This window comes from Chrysemys picta, chromosome 5, assembly GCF_011386835.1.
Source record: "Chrysemys picta bellii isolate R12L10 chromosome 5, ASM1138683v2, whole genome shotgun sequence".
Taxonomy (NCBI): Eukaryota; Metazoa; Chordata; order Testudines; family Emydidae; genus Chrysemys; species Chrysemys picta.
Genome location: NC_088795.1, coordinates 90,465,637 through 90,485,569, shown reverse-complemented (window position 1 = coordinate 90,485,569; position 19,933 = coordinate 90,465,637). Strand labels below are relative to the sequence as shown.

The 19,933-nt window shown below is 40.8% G+C and overlaps 1 protein-coding gene across 18 annotated transcripts in view; it reads left to right on the top strand.

Annotated features, from left to right (window-relative positions):
* CRACD (capping protein inhibiting regulator of actin dynamics) overlaps positions 1 to 19,933 on the top strand; it is a 215,452-nt gene that overhangs the window by 26,053 nt on the left and 169,466 nt on the right. Inside the window, exon 1 of one of the 18 annotated variants that reach the window (XM_065596826.1) lies at positions 3,657 to 4,034. The exons of the other annotated variants lie outside the window; for them this stretch is intronic. The gene's annotated coding sequence lies outside the window, so the exon portion shown is untranslated. Of the gene's footprint in view, positions 1 to 3,656; positions 4,035 to 19,933 lie in introns of those variants that run through there. 18 annotated transcript variants of the gene reach the window in all.

The following is a 19,933-nucleotide window of genomic DNA, read 5'->3' as shown; positions in this document are numbered from 1 at the left end:
TAGGGTACATAATTCCTTTCATGTACAGATTCACTAATGTGTAGAAGTTACATCCTGCAGAGTGCTATTCTATTCTAAATGATGTATTTATTACTAATTATGCAGATTATATTACATAGCTTCAGTATAAATAACACGAGTCTGCACATACAGTGAGTAAAATCTCATGATATTTTCCAATCAAGTTCTTCTTTTATTTATTTTTTAAAATTAGGGTTTCCTGTGTTTCAACAGGGTAGCACTGTAAAGTAATTGTTCAAGGGCTAATCCTGAGAGATTTACATGTCTCTATAAAGCCAAATTACAGCAGAAACAATGTGTTTCCTGGCTATAATGAACCATGGACTAGACTAGCGGTTCTCAAACTGTGGGTCAGGACCCGAAAGTAGGTCGTGATCCTGTTTTAATGGGGTTGCCAGGGCTGGCTTAGACTTGCTGGGGCCCAGGACTTCAGCACTGGGTAGTGAGACTCAGGTTGGGCTTCAGCTTTGGTCCCGCTGCCCGAGGCAGCAGGGCTCAGGCCCCCACACTGGCACATGGGGCCACATGGCAGGAGGTTACAAAGTCTGAAGATTTCTTCCCTCAGCTCTGTGGACTTTAGTGCATTTAAAGCTGGGCTTTCCTCCATTGTATAAGAATTAGCCCAGAGATGGCAACAAATGTGGCATTCTTGTACTTTGAACAAGTTTTTAGCAACACATTTATAAGATATCTCTGGATTATAGTGGTAGAAAAATAGTGATTTTGATTATTAAACAAACAAAATAAATCAGGGGAAATATTAATGCTGCCTATTTTATATTAATATTTTTATCTGTGATATTAATGCAATTATTAGCCTATAAATATACCATTTTAGAAGTCATTTGTGTGCACTGATTGTACATGGAGCCATTCTTACTGGCAGTAGCCCAAGAATACACCCCTTCATGCCCAGAGTTTAGGGGGAAATGGAGTATTTTTCAAGAATGTTAGCAGTTGTATGAAACCCGCTCCAACTCTAGAGCATGCAAAAATACTTCATACTAATCTATCTGTTCATGTGTTTTGAAAACATACCTACTGATGGGTACAATTTCAGTTGTTGGAAACATCTACGCTGAAGGAATTCAAAGAGGGGTAGCGTACGTTTAAAAAAAAAATTACAAAACCTGTGAGATAAAATTTGAGAGAGATTATATGGCCTAGAAGACCTAACATAGGGTTTACATTTTCCAGTTCTGCCATTAGCTTGTGGGCCTTTGGTAAGTCACCTAACCTCTCTGAACTTCCATTTTCCATCCATAAAATGAGGCTAAGAATACTGACCTATGGCTTTGTGGTGTTGTGAGGATGGATTAGTTAATTCTTATACAGTCTTTATATTTTCAAAGTGATAGATGGTACAAGTGATAAATATTCAGTAGAAACAGAAGGTAGTTTCTGTTGTTACAGAGCCTGGAAGATGCATAGTGTAGTAGCTGTATAGATCTCTCAGCCTGAATAAACCAGTCCTCTCTTCTGCCTAAAGTGCTTTTACAAATTCTCTAGTTGCAAAATTGGGGCTCGATTAATAAAACATTTTGAAATTATTTGACTTGTGTCCTCAAACTGAGTGTGAACAATTCAAGAGCCTTCCCCCGGCACTCCCCCGGCACTCCCAAGTGCATGTTCTGTACTAATGTTTTCCAGGAATTTAGCTGCATGTTGTATTGAGGTGAAAACCACATTATCCTCATCCTGGACTGTACTACGTAATTTTTAGTGTGAATTATTTTGTGTTTTTTTTATAAAAGCTTTATACTCAACCAACCTCTTTTTTTGGTTTGGGTTGCTATGATACCTCAGTGATGGGAACCTTAGAAAAATCTAAGGTACACACATGGTGCCTATAGTCAGCACACACAGTTCCATACCATCATGCGACTTAGCATTGCAGCTCATGACAGACACTCTGCATTGGAGTGAATTTCACCTTAACTTCTGCCGCTTCAATGTGCATTTGCCTCTTTTCTATTATCATAAGTATCTTCATCTTCCCTACAGTGACTCATGGTCATGCTTCCTGAGTCAGTACTGTAATAATTAAACTAACCCATCCCATCTCCACACACAAATACCAGCTCCAAGTGGGAGTAGCCTTACTTTAAAAATAATAAGTGCATGATATTTTGGCCTCTGGATTCATGAGGGCAGAGAAATTATTGAAATCTCTGTACTAGTGAGGCTTTTCTTTTGAAGATTTATGTCCTCATTATCAGCTTGTCCAAAGTCACTTTTGATGCTCTCTACAAATTTGAAATGTAATTAGTTGAATGATGGGTCTTCACTGAAATAATAAATGTAGATAGGGTACCATACCACCTGGAGTCTCTCAGTGCTGTCTCTTCATTACCTACAGCAGCATTCATGATCTGTGTCTTACAGAGAATGAAATCTGGAAGCTCATAGAGGAACATAAATAACATTTAGAAATGCAATTAGATTAGAAGTATTGGCATCCATATGTCTGAGTTTTGGAATATCGTCTCTAAAATATATATTATTCGCTGGATGCAGAAACTTAAAATAGCAGCTGATATAGGAAGATCAGATAATTGTAATGCTGTCCACTCAGCCTAAAGGAAATTTATTCCATATGCACTGATGAGTGATACAGAAATACTTAAAAAAAATTTTTAAAGTGAGAAGGTACAGCATATCCCAGCATTCTGGTCTGAGGTCTGTTCACCTGTTTACAGAAAAGCTGTCTTTTGTGTGTTCTTGATTGTCAAATATTGTGCTTTTAATTCAGTAATGATTAATCAAAATGGAGATGGCTGCTCTGAGCAGCTCATGGAGTCCAAAAAAAAATTCTGCCCAGGCTACTAACTTTACAGCTGTACCTTCTATAATCAAATTATGGGCAGTTGACAGGAATTTAAATGGTTGCCCTAGAAAGGCCCTAATTTTTTGGCCATCTTCAGTAATCTAGTCGCCTCCGCATATTCACTGTTTGTGGGATCAAGGCGCTTGCTCTGCTGCCTTCTGGAATCTTCTGGAAAACATCCATTGCGGCCACCTGCCCTCCCATCATGGAATGTTCTGAGGGTATAAAAGGGGGAGGGGCCCCAGCTGCCCCTTAGTTCCTTCTGACCACTGAAGGCACAGTTAGGTCAGATCATGCAGTGTCCTGATGCTTTTCTTGTTTGGTTCCCCCCTCTCTTTTTCTGACCTGTGGGGGCAAATTTTGTTTGTCAGTTAGTGATTTTTGTTTGTTTTTAAAGAAAAAAGAAGAGAAGTTCCCCTCCTGGCAGGGGGTTTGTCTGGACCAGCAAGAGCAGGAGGGTTGCCTCCCATGCTCCTGCTGAGGGGACTTCATAAGGGGATGTTTCTCAGGTGTGATCAACTAAGCAGGCACTGAATCCAGCATTGACTTTGAAGGATCTGGGGCTCTGACACCAGAAGACTGAGTCCTTCATGGTCCAAAAGTTATCCGTGTAAATCACACACTGTTTCACAATTATCATGACCTAACAGGGTCATCCAGGACAAAAGCAACTTCTGTGGTGTGTGTGCCCTCGAGGCATCTTCATCACACTATATTGCATGATTTGCTACTGTGGCTATGTGTGTGGGGGTTTTCTTTGTTTGTTTGTTTTTTTTAGCTTTTTAAATTCTTCATTAATACTTGTTTTGGAAGAGCAAGGTCAGTTGCCTCTATTCACTCTCTTGAATGGTGTCCAGACCTGATGCTTGTTTTGGCAGTTCTGATCTCCTTGTGTAAGCCAGTGGTCTGTAACCAGAGTTCTTCAAGATAGATCTCTGCATAGTCACAGTCCCAATCCTCCTTCCCCATTTCAAATCTCAGGTTAAGTTGTCTTGAATTAGTGAAAGGCACTGAGAGGCAGTTGAGGCCACTCCCTTTTATAACCTCAGAACCCTCCAGAATGGAAGGAGCACGGAGGGACAAGTGACCGAAATGGACAGTGCTTTCCCAAAGGTTCTGGAACCTTGCAGCATGGATGCCGTGATCCCACAAAAGGAAATATGCAGGGGCCACTCAAAGATTACTGGTGAGTAACCTTAATTATTTTATCCTGGTATATTTGACTAATATATTCATTTTGATAAATATGTTCCTTATAATTTACCCTGATTCTAATTCTAGATTTTGTTTTACTTCATATCCTACATAACTGATCTATGGGGTCTCTATTCTTTTGTCTTGTCATTTTACTAGTTAATAAACTCTAAATTTAAATTTATAAAACCCCAAACAAGGCAAATTCAAAACTCTATTTAAATAAAATTAAGGATATAGCAGAAGCCAGGGAATTCAAAGGATTATTTTCATCTTTAATTTATATTGTTCAGCATTTTATTTCCTGCAACAGTGTGACTTAAAGTATACAGTGCCGCTAACCAGAAATTAAAAAGTTAAAGGATGAGATTTTCAAATCAGGGCAAGGGATTTAGCCACAGATCTTCCACAAAAATTAATGAAAGAAATATGGCTAAATTCCTTGTATGGCTTAGAAAATTGCAAATCTTTGTAAAAGATGCACCAAATCACTTTGTACATCATGTTTAATGTGTGGATATTTCCTCATATGGAAATAGCTGCATGGATCCATCCACGAATGTGGACTGCAAACTCCGGAGTACGTGCAACAAGACTTTTTACTCACTTTGCAAGGCAAATAAATATCCCCATAAATATTTAACAATATGTGCACCAAGAAAAGGAATTAGTATGTCTAAAGTGTACTGCAAAATTTTCTCATATTTTAAAAAAACCCATCTGTTTACACTTTTTTTTTAATTGTATATCTTCAAGTTAGCTTTGGCTGATATTAATGTTATTAAACAACATTTTGAGTTCTGTTTACTTCAATGGAAATACTCATATACTTAAATATGTTCTTTGCTGGCATATCGAAGAAATAAGGAAGGTTATTTCTTAAGGAATTTTCATTTTTAGATGACACATAATTATGTGGATGTGTAAAATCTGTAGCTCCTAGAATGGATGAGAAAAATAACAAGGTATAAAATAAAAACATGACTTGCTTTAGCTTTTGTAAATTTAAACCATTATATAAAGATCTGGTAGTTACATGCTTATAAAGAAGTGTGAGGAGACTACATCTCCAATTGATTCATTTTCCACAGCATATATTTTTCTTTGAAATGACCCTGTGCTTAGTTTATGTAATTTATCATTATTTGTAAAGAACAGTTCCCTTGCATTTGCTTTGTTTGTTTTTTGTTTGAAATTCAAACTCGTCTCTCACCAACAATTGAATTGCACTTTACTATATAATGGCTGTAAAACTCTAAACCCTACTGCATAATTCTAAATCTTATTTCTCTGAGAGAGAGAGAACGACAAATCTTAAGTATATAGTTGCCCTTTATCTCCTATAGAGAATTATTAATCTAATCCATCGCAAAGGTTCTTTTGCAGCTCTAAAATGAGCTATTAGAGGTGTTCCTGTTTTCATTTATAAACACGCATTACTGATAATTGCAAGGTTGACCCATTAATTTATCTAAATTTGCATAGAGATAATGGAAGCTGTCTGAACAATGCCTTGTTGAAAATTACAAATGTACAGTGTGAGATTTTTCTCAATTTCTCCAATCCATTTTTGTGCAGTGATTTTAAACTGTTCAAATATGTGCTTTCATAAATGTTTTCTCACTTAGTATGTGCATATATCTGACTGTCACTGTTTGTGTCTTACATGAACTCAAAAATGCCTCATTTTATGAATTCTACAATCACTTTTATGAAAACTATAACAATATTCCATGAACTCCCTTAACCCACCCTTTGTAATATCTTTTGAATCACAGCAGTTAAGTGGTCCATATTTAATGGTTAGATTTACTACAAGGTTGTACAGTATGCGTCAGACTGCTACATTAAATTGAAAAGAAAAAGGAAATATTCATATGCCAGATCTTCCAAATGAGAATGGATTTGGTTTAATACTAATACAGCTGTTTGTAAAGGGAAGGGGGATGGCACCCCAGGAAATTAACTCTGCTTATCCATAATCCCTTGTAAGAATAAAGTAACAAATGGAGGTCCTAATGCTCCTTTGTTAACGAATCTAGTATATATTTGGTTTTGACTACCTATCTGCTTGTCTTCCTTTATGCTCGCTTTCTATATATTGTCTCATGACTAGAGTTGGCCCAATAACTGATTTTTCAGTTTGGTGGTAGTTTTGAAAAATCTAAAGAAATTTTGGTTCAGGTTGAACTGAATCTGAAGTTTTTTGGAATTTTTGGTGAGTTGAAAGTCAGCTTCTGGTCTGTTCCAGAGCAGGAATTCAAACCCAGGTTTCTCACACCGCTGGTGAGTACTCTACTCTAACCACTGGGGTAAAGGATAAAAGGGGTGGGGTGGAATGGCGGCCCCAGCACCCTTACCTCCTCCTTTGGCCATTTTTGTGAATGGCCAAAACTACTCATATCAAATTCACAAATAGTTCAAATCAACACAAACTGGATTTTTTTTTATGAATACACTATTCATATGAAAAATTTCAACCAGTTCTACTCATGGCACTAATACTTATCATGTGATTGATCATCTTGTGTCTATACTTTGTGTTGAAGATGTTGTGAAACTTAGAGTATTTCAACAGCACTGACAGCCCAAATCCAGGATGCATGACAACAGCACTTCAGCATGTTTATGCCAGATAAAAGTCAAATGCTCTCCTTTGTGTATGCAAGGCTCCCATTTTGCTAATCTGAAAAAAAAAAAAATGTGGCCTTGACTTCATAGGACTTTGGATCAGATCCTGTATGTTTACAGGATCAGTCCTGAGGAGTTCAGGCAAGTTAGGCTCACTTTCTGGAGGCTAGGTTGCCAGAAGGAAGGGAAGGGGAGAGAGACACTAATCTTACCTTGAGTAAAATAACATAACCCATTTGTAACTTGGAGAGTTATAGTATGGTGTAAGTCTTTTTATCTAACACCTTTCACCGAAAGTTCTTTACAAATGCACATTAAGCTTCAAATCACATCATGAGTTAGATAAGTATTATATCCATTTTACAGCTGTGTGAACAGAAAGGTTCATGACCTGATTTTTCAGAGGTGCTGTGCAGTCAGATCTCCATGTATCTTTGAGAGGTGTGTGCACTTGAGTCTGAAAATCAAGCTATAAATATCTCTATTCAAGATCACAAAGTAAATCAGCAGTGGGAATAAAATCCAGAAATTCTGCCTTTTATCTCTGTTCTAACCTTTAGGCAAAAATTAATAATTGCCACAAATAAACATGTTGATGCACAGTAAAATACAGTAGTTGTTTGTATAGCACAAAACTCACTGGTGGTGGTCAGCATAACAAAGAGGAAATGTGGATTCAGCCCTCAAGCACCTTCTGAGATAGACAGAATAATACACACACAAATTGTACCAGTTGACCAGAGGGTGGAAGTATCACAGGAAGGTGCAGTATAAGGGGGTTTTATTTTCTACATTAAAATAGTTAGTTGAATTGAGGTACTGTATTTTAAATAAAGGGACTGGTAGGGAAGGGAGAAGGCCTGGTAGACTAGGCCAGGAAAAGTATTTTGATATGGGAGCTGCATGAAGATGGTATAGTTATATGGGGACCTTTGTATCTCTCTGTAGCAAATTATCATGGGCAGTTGAGCAACATCTCACCTTTGATGGTGCTAGTTTTTTACTTCTCTACTTCTTAAACAATGACTATGCTTTTTCTCAGTGCTCAAAATGTCTTGTTTTGTATCTTCACTTTGTTCATGTTTTCTTATTCATCAGCTCTCCTTCACTGAATGTCTGTCTGCTAGAGGGCTCACTTTGTCACAACTTTCTTTCAAAAGTGTGTGCCTTAGTACTTTATTTTGTATAGTATTGGGCTTTATCTGAAACTTTCCTTCGGAAAAATAAGAGTTCATCCAGTTCCAGCTTCTAAAAGAGAATTTTACTGCCAATTACATTTTCAGGTCATCAGATTCCTTAATGGTGTTGCAAGAGTTTTGGTTACTGTTGTTACAGCAAAATTGACCAGTGTTTTACAATAACACAATTCAGACTAGCCTGTCAGTTCTTCTAGGAATAAGTCAGTGTTTAAAACAAAATCAAAACAAAAAACCTACATCTTGTGTTTTGCCTTTTTTGCCTGGGGTTAGCTGTTCACTTTAACATTCAAATATATTTGCCCATCTAATTTAATTTCCTAGTATTACTAAATATAATTCAGTATTATGTAGACTCAACTGACCAATATTTGGAGGATCAAGCAATAATTTAAACATTGAACTACATAGGCTTTCCAACATGAGCAAAATAAATTAAATAACCAACAATTTTATTGTGCTGCTGCCTGTTTGAAAGCGTACACATTAATATAAAACATAGAATATTGTGTAGTACCATGAGGGAGATTTTTTTGTTTAAATCTGTTTTTAAGAAAATCCGTTTAAGCTGTGACAACAAGCATTAATATGAATCAATCGTAATTGTATTGTTGTTGCATGGTGTCATTTCAGAGCAGCATTAAGGTTATTTGGGTGCCTGAACTGTGCATATCTATATCTTTGGATTTTTATAATGTTTACAATCCCAGGACATTTTAGAATTATGGTTAATGTTTGTTTTCAGGCTAATTAAACATGCCTGAAAATGTTACCCTAAATATGCTCTCAACTTGCAACTCCAGAAGTAAACTTTCCTTCAACATAGATTGGATGTGGAGTCCCAGTAAGGCCGTGAGCTTATTTCCCACACAAGCATAACTGCAGTTACCTTTATATGATTGCCTCTTCTGCCCATGCTGGGTACCCTTCAGTGCCTATGTTAAGAGTGAAGTTGAAGGAAATGGCTAGCATCTCACTAGTAAAGCATAGTATGGTTTCAGTGTGGATCATTATCAGATTAAGCACACTTTTTTTTTTTTTGTTGAGTTTACTAATGTCTGAAAATCCCACAGGCAGAGTGAAATAAAAATATTTATTAAAATATGCAAACATCAGAGTCTAAGGATGTACAAAGGGACCACTGTTTACAAAAGCTATCACTCTTACAATATAGATGCAGGAGAATACTAGAAAACCCAAATATTTAAATGTAAACTGCAAACATATCCTAGTCATTGGTAAAACAATAATTGCCCAGTCCAGGATGCTTGCTAAGGATGCTATCTCATGACCTTGCTCCATTAGCTGCAATAAATCAGCAAATGTTCCAGGACTACACTTCCTCACAGCTGGTTAAGAAAAGGCAACTTTTAGTAATACAGTTTTTCTGCATGTTTAGCAGCACTTTGGATTTGTATTATGATTTCTTTGGACTTGTCTAAACACAGAAGTTGTACCACTTTTTAACTATATAGAGATAGTTAAAGTGGTAAAACCCCCACAGTGTGGATGGAGTAATATCTGTATAAAGATCCTTATGATGTTGTAGCTTGTTCCTGTACAGGAACAGGCATAAGTTATTCCTGTATAAGGCATTTTTATACAGGGCCACCCGGGGGGGGGCGGGTAAGTGGGGCAATTTGCCCCAGGTCCTGGGCCCCACAGGGGCCCCACGAGAGTTTTTTGGGGCCCCTGGAGCGGGGTCCTTCACTTGCTCTGGGGGCCCCGGGAAACTCTCGCGGGCCCGGGCCCCGGAGCTTCTTCCGCTCCAGGTCTTTGGCGTCACTTCGACGGCGGGGGGGTCCTTCCGCCCCGGGACGCGCTGCCGAAGTACACCGAAGACCCGCGGCGAGGGGTCCTTCCGCCCCGGGACCCGCCGCCGAAGTGCCGGGTCTTCGGCGGCGGGGCCCCCCGCCACCGAAGACCCCAAGCCCCCTGAATTCTCTGGGCAGCCCTGTTTTTATATTGAGATAACTAGGGTTACCATACGTCCAGATTTTCCCGGACATGTCCGGCTTTTGGGGGCTCAAATCCCCGTCCGGGGGGAAATCCCCAAAAGCCGGGCATGTCCGGGAAAATCGGGAGGCTCGGCCGGGGCCTCTTTGTCCGGGGCCGGGGGCATGGTGCAGGGGGCCGGGCTGGGCGCGGGGCCGGGAGCCGGGGGGCGCGGTGCCGGTCCGGGCCCGCGGATCCGGGAGCCGGGCCGGGGTCGGGGTGTGCGCCGGGCCCGCGGGGCTGGGAGCCGGAGGGTGCGCCGGGCCGGGAGCCCGGGTCAGGGAGCCGGGGGGTGCGCCAGGGTCGGGGAGCCGGGCTGGGAGCCGGGGTCGGGGAGCCGGGCTGGGAGCCGGGGTCGGGGAGCCGGGGTCAGGGAGCCGGGGCGTGCGCGGGGGTCGGGGAGCCGGGGCGTGCGCCGGGGTCGGGGAGCCGGGGTCGGGGAGCCGGGCTGGGAGCCGGGGAGTGCGCCGGGGTCGGGGAGCCGGGGCCGGGAGCCGGAAGCTGGGGAGTGCGCCGGGGTCGGGGAGCCGGGGCCGGGAGCCGGAAGCTGGGGAGTGCGCCGGGGTCCGGGAGCCGGGGTCGGGGAGCCGGGGGGTGCGCCGGGCCGGGAGCCGGGGTCGGGGAGCCGGGGGGTGCGCCGGGCCCGCGGGGCTGGGAGCCGGGGGGTGGTCGGTCGGGGCCGGCACCCCAGGGCCCGAGCCGACCCAGGCTGGAGCCGTGGGGGGACCAGCCTGGGCCGTGCCTCCTCCCCCCCCCCCCTTACCTGCTTCAGGCTTCCCGCGAATTAAATGTTCGCGGGAAGCAGGGGAGGGGGCGGAGACTTTGGGAGGGGGCGGAGTTGGGGCGTGGGCGGGGCTGGGGGCGGGGCCGGGCCCCCGGGGAGTGTCCTCCATTTGGAGGCACAAAATATGGTAACCCTAAGATAACTGCATCTGCACAAGTGTTGTACTGGTTGTAGAAGATTATTATTTAGAGATGCTCCCTGACAAGGGCCAGTATTATGAACATAGGGCACATCTCCAAATTCCTGGAAGTGGGGATTGGGAACACCGCATGGCTGGCTGTGTGCAGCAGCTCCCAAGCTCTCCAGTTTATTTTAATACAGTTTTATTCCTTTCTCATTCACTGGTTTTGTTATTTAATGAATCCCAAGATCATTACACTGGTTTAATTATTTTGGATCAGACCCCTAACTGCCATAGTTATACAAAATCTGTATGTAGGCCAGGCCTTTAAGAAAATATCAGTGTTAACACAGGATACAGTGGATGAAATCCTGGCCCCACTGAAGTCAATGGGAGTTTTGCCACTGACTTCAGTGGGGCCAGGATTTCTCTCAGTATGTACCTCTTAAAGGATAATGTAAAATTTGGAACAATATGTAGGTAATTTTGATACACCAGATGGCTGTGTTTAAACCTCTGATGGTACAAAAGGAATTCATTTAGCTTTCTGGCATAAGGCCTGTTTTTTATCCTGTGGATTAGTGCTTGAGTTTAAATTGTGCATTATTATAATGAAATAGAAAAGGTACTAATATAGCAACATAATGTTAAATTGTTATCCTGTCAATTTTCATTGTTTTGTAAAACATGAATAGTTGCCAATCAGTTTTTTTTCAGTACCAGCAATCTAATTATGAAAGTTGACTATTCTTTGTAGTTGATAAAATTCAAGTTAAGAATTTTTTTAGCAAGACACCTGATTTATCACTTCAGATATGTAAAATGTATCAATCTTTTCTCCTTCTTTCTTTAGTAATTGGAGTTTTGTTGTTGCTCCTAAACTCTGTTTTAGGTTAGGAAGGGAAAATATTGGCTTTGTGTAATTCAATACATATATTTTGCATACAAAGTAATGCTAATTGTTTAGTAATAGACTGTGCTGAAACAATACATAGAAGGCTTAATTTCATCATTGAGTCTTACCTTGAGCATTGCAAACACTTCAATATCCTACAACAAACACAACAGCTTTTAATGTATTGCTTCTTTCTAATTTTACTGCCTTGGATGTGCTAAAATCCAGTCTAGTAAAATGAGCAAGGGTCATTGGGTTTATGAAATGTAATCATCTTGTTTTGTTTTTTTGTTTTTTTTTTAACATTTTGTTTCAGGTTCCGTGCCAAGTACAGGAAATTTAATCTTAAAGGAAAAAAGTCTGGGGGGTAGTCACTGGATTCCCCACCCCACGAGCTCTATTTCTAATTTTAAAAACTGTTGTGTTAGTACCACATCACTGATTTTGATTTACTAACTACACTTCCAGGTTTCAGAGTAGCAGCCGTGTTAGTCTGTATCCGCAAAAAGAAGAACAGGAGTACTTGTGGCACCTTAGAGACTAACAAATTTATTAGAGCATAAGCTTTCGTGGACTACAGCCCACTTCTTCGGATAGAGCAGAACCTTTTCTTATATTGATATTTATGAGATACTGAGAGCACTGTTATGCAAGGAGTCAGAGGTTCTGCTGGAAGACTTATTGCAATAGAAAACTGGAAGGGAAAGCTGTCCATTTGTAAAAATAACAGTTTTCTATTAATATATCACAAAGAGCTGCACTGGGAGTGATCCCTTATTTGTTACCTCACATCTTACCAAATAATAGTTGGGAAGATGTGAGGTATTATTTTGTTAAAAGAATGTAAAATTTATTTAAATAATTTTAGTGCCAGGACTGATCAGTGGAAAAACAATATATAATGCTCCCTGAATTCCGTGCTGCATGTAAAAGTCATCTAGAAGCTGAGGCCATAACGATATACTCTATTTAATTGGGGCATGCTAATAAGAAAACCTGTTTAACTGAGATGTCTGCCAGAGAAACTGATTAGTCTGAGATTGAAAGGAAATGACTGCTGCTTAAACGAGACGTTATGGGGAAAAAAAATTCTTAATGAGGATGCATTTGGCTTAGGCCAATGTATTAAATGATGCAAACCAGGTGTTAAATAGGTGTGAAATGTTAAGATCCTTTCTATTAAATACAGAAAATATATCAACTTAAATTAAGGGGCAGAATCTCAGCTCATGGAAATTTGACATAAGTCCCTTAATTTCACTGAGCCTCTGTCCCTAAAAAATCAGGAAATAAAAATGAAATGCTGTCCTGGTTCCACAGGATCTGTTCTATGCCCCTGTTTTTAGACAGTCTCTTGGAGGAAGCCCTTTCGTGTGCCAGATCCCCAATGGAATTCACTCTTCCTTCGGGGTAGGCCACGCTAACTCACCACCTCCTCAACTGAGCCACAGCTCTCCAGCACTCCTGTTTCAGGTTGTGAGCTCTGCCCAGTGAGTCCAACTGAGATAGACTCCTGGTAGTGACTTGTACACTCTTCAGGGACTAGTGTCCCTCAGCAAGTATTTTCAGTGACCTCCAAGCTGTGTTTCAAAACAGAGTAGGTTTTATTAGTCACCTGGAACACAGCATTGGAAGTCCTTAGGTGAGCATAGTGATATAAAGGTTAAAGCATAGTCCAGTTTGGCCAAGTCAGAGAAAGTCACTAGCCAAGCTGCAGGGAACTTCATTCCAGTATCTCTTTCCTTAGTCAGTCCCCTTAGAAAGCAGCCAGGTTCCTCCAGAAGCCCACACTTTATTTCCTGACTGTCCTCTTTCAGTTCTTTGTACTCCAGCTGGGGTCTCTGCTCAGCTTTCCTGTTGAGAAGTGGTGGGAAAACCTCCTTTCTCTTGGTCCTTGTTTCCTAGGTGTCCATGTTTTGGTCACTGGGGCTTTCCATTGTCTCTTTGAGATTCTATATTGGTATGGGTCACTTTCAGCAGGTTCCAGCTTTTTATTCATTGCAGCCCAGACAGCCAGGCAACACCCACACCTTATGTGCTGCACTGCCCCCAGAAGCAGACTTGTCACTTTTCTTGTTTCAAAAAGCCACTTAGCTGCTTTTGGAAGTTTTACCCTAAGTCACTTAGGAACCTACACCATAATTAATATAATGGTGAGTGAGTAATTAATTACTGATATTAATTTCTGAGTTTAGATTGACCCAGCTTGTAAACTACTTAACTGTCAAATTGGTGTGTCCTTCTTAATTCTGAATTTATCACTCCTTTTTAGCAGAAAAATAGGTTTAAAAATATTCTCTCATCTGTCTGCTTGTGGACCTTGCCAAATCATCAAGAACTATATCATTGTACATTTTTCTATTTCAGCAGAACAGATATTAGATACACAGGAAGGCATTTGCCAATAAATTGGTTAGCAGCTACCACCAGGTTAATATTAAATATCCTCATTTTCAGGGTGCCCCATTCCCCTTCTCTATCTGCCAAAGGCCTTTCACTCCTGAGTCTTTGATCTTTCTCTCAAATGAGGCAGTACAGAGGGCTACCTGCTCAGATGGTCTTAAACTAACCATAGTCATCAGTGTATCACACCTCTCTGAATGTAGTTCCTCAATTCCATGGAACTTGCCTTAATCAGTCTCTGACTTTAGGTCCACTTCTGCAACAGTGGGAATTTTGCAATTCACTTCAATGGCAGTAGGATCAGGCCCTTATATAGAAACATCATTCTGTAGAAATGAAATCTAGCTGACTTAAATATACCACAGAATGAACTTTCTTCTAACTGTTTTGCTAGACCTTTGCTTGAATCTGACATTTCCAGTCTGACTATATCTCTTGGATGTGTTTATAAGAAGCATTTGTCTTAACTTATATTTGTTGCCTTCCTCAAATCAGTCATATTCTTCTGGGTAATTATGCCAAATCTTGCTGCATGTCACAGACCAAGTATTCAATTTTCTGGAATGCAGTACATTTTCCAGAAGCAATGATATGCATAAATGTAAAATGAATCTGGTTGTCTCCTGTTGGCATAGCTATTATCAGAGGCCATGTCACTCTGTTGTAGACTTAAACCCATGGACTTTAAGGCCAAAAGGGACCATTGTGATCATCTAGTCTGACCTCCTGCACATTGCAGGCCGCAAAACCTCACCCACCCGCTCCTGTAATAGACCCCTAGCCTTTGGCTGAGGGCCTCAAATCATGATTGCAAGACTTCAGGTTACAGAGAATCCACCATTTACTCTAGTTTACACCTTCAAGTGACCCATGCCGCAGAGGAAGGCAAAAGACTCCCAGGCTCTCTGCCAATCTGACCTGGGGGAATCACTTGGACCATGGGCATGTCAGCAAGACCTACAAGTCATACACCTGGTTTAAAAAAAAAAAAATTCTCTGTAGTAACTCAGAGTCCTCCCCAGGTAGTGGCCCATCTCTGACCTTTGGGGATATTTGCTACTAGCAGTAGCAAATGAGTCATATGCCAATGTAGGCAGTCTCGTCATACCATCTCCTCCATAAATTTATCAAGCTCAATCTTGAAGCCTGTTAGGCTTTTTGCCCCCACTGCTTCCCTTTGAAAGCTGTTCCAGAACTTCACTACTCTGAGGTTAGAAACTTTTGCTTAATTTCAAGCCTAAACTTGTTGATGGCCAGTTTATATTCATTTGTTCTTGTGTCAATATTGGCGCTTAACTTAAATAATGCCCCTCTCTCCCTGGTATGTATCTCTCTCTGATGTACTTGTAGAGAGGAATCTATCTCACCTCAGCCTTCATTTGGTTAAGCTAAACAAGCCAAGCTCCTTGAGTCTCCTCTCGTATGGTAAGTTTTACATTTCTCTGATCATCCTAGTAGCTCTTCTCTGTATCTGTCCCAGTTTGAATTCATCTTTCTTAAACATGGGAGACCAGAACTGCACATAATATTCCAGATGAGGTCTCACCAGTGCCTTGTATAATGGCAATAACACTTTCCTATCTTTAATGGAGATACTTTACCTGATGCATCCTAGGATTGCATTAGCTTTTTCAAGGATGCATCACGTTGGCAGCTCGTAGTCATCCTGTGATCAGCCAATACACCCAGGTCTTTCTTCTCCTCTATTGCTTCCAACTGATTCGTCCCCAGCTTATAGCAAAAATTCTTGTTTTTAGTCCCTAACTGCATGACTTTGCACTATTAAATTTCATCCCATTTCTATTACTTCCGTTTTTAAAGTCATCCAGATCTTCTTGTATGATATCCTGGTCCTCCATATTGGTAATACCTCCCAACTTTGTGTCAGCTGCAGATTTTATTAGCACACTGCCACTTTTTGTGCCAAGGTTAGTAATGAAAATGTTAAATAAGACCGATTCCTGAGGAACTCCACTAGTAACCTCCCCCCAGCCTGACAGTCCACCTTTTAGTATGATCCATTGTAGTCTCCCCTTTAACCGGTTCCTTGTCCACCTTTCAGGTCTCAGATTAGTCCCCATCTTCTCTATTAGTGAAATTAATTTCCCATATGAAACTATATCAAATGGTGTACTGAAATCCAGGTAGATTAGATCTACTACATTTCATTTGTCTAAAAAAATCAGTTATATTCTCAAAGAAAGAGATTGTGCCAAACCAACCTGATCTATCTCTTTCTAAAACCATGTTGTATTTTATCCCAATTACCATTTACCTCTATTCTTAACCATTTCCTTTTCCAAAATTTGTTCCAAGACCTTGCATACAATTGAGGACACATTCAATTCATGTTAAGATGTAGCATTTTTGCCTCCCTCTGAAATACTGGCTTCCTCTTCTCCAGCATTCTACTTAGTTTTAGTCTAATGAGGCATGGAACTCATCCTTGTGACTTCCAGGAATAAGAGAAAGGGCTCTCTGTATCTAAGATGGCACTAAAGATTTCTTTAGCCAAGCAAACAAAGCTTGATTTGTGTCTATCCAGGCTATGCAAGCACAAGTCAGCAGTTCAGTGGAAGTGAGGCTGACTTCTCACAATGCATGTGTTGATATTGCCCAGCAGTGTTGCCCAGCTCTGTCACATTGCAGAATGTTGTGTGGCTCAATGTGGCCTGCTGTAGTAATGTAATTAAATACTGGATGATATAGTCTTTGTTTTTCACTCAGGAATAGATGCATTACTTACTCATTGTGTGAAATATGAATAGGTTTTTGATGTTAATGTTTTCCCTCAGTAAAATGAACCAACATTTTTTGATTCACAGGGAAGGAAGGACTGGCCTTTGTAATTTAAAATATCTCATTAATAGCTGAATGCTTCTCCTTAAATGCACAATAAACTTATAGTATTTCTAAAATGGAGGTCAGGTTGGATTAGTTATGAGAGGCAAGAGCACACACAGAAGTTGGATGGTGTGGGCCAGGTTCATTGTTGTGGAGTGAGGGCTGATTTCCATATAATGTGTCCTTTCCACACGGCTTCTGTTTACATAGTTCAATGAATATCAAGGGTCAGATTGTGTCTGTGTACAAAGCTGGGAGGGCTCAAGGAACCTAACACCCCCGTGCTCCCTTCTGCAATGGCTAGACTGCTCCTGCCTAGAACTGGCTCAAATGAGCTCAGGTAGGGGGTTGAGGAGAATGTGCTGTGCACCCACTTCCCTTGTATGCCAAGGGCATAGTCCTTCCCAGAGGACTCCCTTTTCCAGTGTGGTTCCATGCTTACCTCTTAATGGCACAATCTGGCAATGGGTAATATTGAATGCAGCATTTTCAGCTTCTGAAAGTGTATTTTTTCAGGCTGAGTGGAAGAATTATTATTCATTTGCATTTGCTGAATTTCTTTAGAATTGAAAAGTATTTACTTTCCATGTTATATTGAAACTGTATTGCCAATATAACCCTTCAGGCACACCACACCATGTGAGTTGTTATAGACACACACCATTTTTTTTATTTCCTCCAGTCAGTTATGGAACGGTGCTTGGGAATATGAAAGCATTTTCTAGTCATAGTGGTGAGATGCATTGTTCCCATGCGTGTTATAAAGTTTGAAGAAATTATGGTAAAATCAGTTTCTCAATGGCAGTTTCTCCTTCACTGGTACTCCATGTCCTGATGCCTTGATCTCCAGTTTGTGCTCAACTGCTATTTTTGACTTCCTTTAACTTTTAGTAGGATTGGTCATATAGTCCCCCTGAAACTCAGACTGTGGTAGCATTTAGAATGGAAACCTATTGAATCTCACAACAAGCTATACACAAAGCATGTTAATCAGCCTTTTTAGAGGGGACTTTAAATCTGATTCAACCCCAAGGCCAATTCTGACCAGCTACAGAACCCATGGCTGCAGGGGGCCCTAAGTTGAGAGAGAGATTTCTGTGCAAAGTTACTCTGCTCCACCTCACTCCTTCACATACCATGTTAAGAGTGAGGGTGAGTAGAGCACCCTTTTCTCCTGCAAGGACAGAACTGCTGTCAGGGGAGGACAGATGGGAAACTGTCCTAGCCTGGAGCGCCTACTGACCTTCCTGAGCATTTATATTAAAACTAGCTGTTCTATGCAGAAGGTATGCTGGAATCACCTGTCTCTCTTTCTCCTCTGCACAAAAACTGGATGGAAAGAGGAGCGAAAACCTCAGGGGAAAGAGGCCTTGACAAAGAGAAAGGGGAAAGGTGACTTAATCATCGTCTGTGAGATCCTACATGAGAAGAAGAATTCTCATAGTAGAGGGTTCTTTTATCTTGCAGACAAAGATATAACAAGATCCAGTGGCTGGAAGCTGAAGCTGGACAAACTCAAACCAGAAATGGAATGCAAATTTTTAGTAGTGAGGATCATTTACCATTGGAGCAACTTACTTGGGGATGTGGTGCATTCTCTAGCCCTCAAAATCTTTAAATGGAGATTGGGTGTCTTTCTAAAAAATCTGCTAGAGTTCAGACAGAAGTAATTGGGCTCAATGCAAGAATTCTTAGGCCACAGAATTTCACCCAAGAGGTTAGACTAGATGATCATAATGGCCCCTTCTGGCCTTAACATCTATGCATCAACAGCTTGCACTGAGTGATACTTCCCTTTCAGCCATCTGGAGAACAACAGTGTTTCCCTCTTTTCCTGGAAGCTAGGAAGAAACAAAAAAGCACTGGCCCTGAATGAAGACTACAAAGTAATCTATATTTCTGAGCAGCTATTTTGCCCGCTGGAAAGGGGCATCGAACTGCTGCTAAACTCACTAGTTCAACTTCTGTATTCATCACAATCCTAGAAATCAACTGAAAATAACCTGTAACTGAGGACAAATTTAGTCTACTACATTTTATATTTAGTGGCTTATTTTATACTTTTCTTCCCCCCAGGCTGTCTAACCAGAAAATGTTTTTTCTCAGTGAGCAGTTTTAGGTTCCTATCCTGAACAAACAGCAAGCTCTAACTTCTAGGAGCTTTTCCCAATGACAAAGTCATTCATATTGCTACTTCCTTTAAGAAATATAGCAATCTATCAGAAACAGTAGGAACAGAAATAGAGCTTAATAAAGTGATAACCAATACCACTGTCTGGTTGGATCCCTGCCATCCCAAGTGTAAACCCAAAACAAGTCTCATGCTACTGCATAAGCAATGTGCTGCCAATATTTTAATTAGAGGTGCATGTAATGTGTTTGACACCATGCAACATTTTTGTTTGCTTGCCATGGGCATGTGCCGTGGGCAGCAGCTCTGCACTTTTCAGAGAGACCAGTGCAATGAACAGACTTACTGGAGATATGCAATAGCTTCTAACAAGAACTGCATCACAACTAACAATATCCAAGAGCTCACTATCTATATGGTTACTAAACTAAACTTGGTGCTATTATAAATAATCTTATGGATAATGACTCCCAATAATATTAAAGCGTCCACAAAATATTTCTCTTTTAGCCTGTTAATTCTGTATATCCGGTATGTGTGCACTTGCAGAAAAGAGGGGTGAGAGCAGGGGAATCCGCTGGATTGTTTTCATTTCAATGGGAAAACAATTTCTCATAACCACATCATCAAAAAAAAGACACCACCACGTGACAAACAAATGGAAGAAATATGTAATGTAGTACAGATTGCCTGAAATGTTTATAGATAGTGCCTAAAAATATACTGCTCATTGTTCAACTTGGGTAATTTGGAGAGGAATGTGTGTGTTTTTTCAGAGGATTCTAGGAGTGTCCTGCCTGCGAAACATCTTTGCAACAAATATCACATATTTTCCAATCTGGTACCTTCCAAGGTAAAAAATATTCTTTTTTCATAGTATGAGCCTTGGAG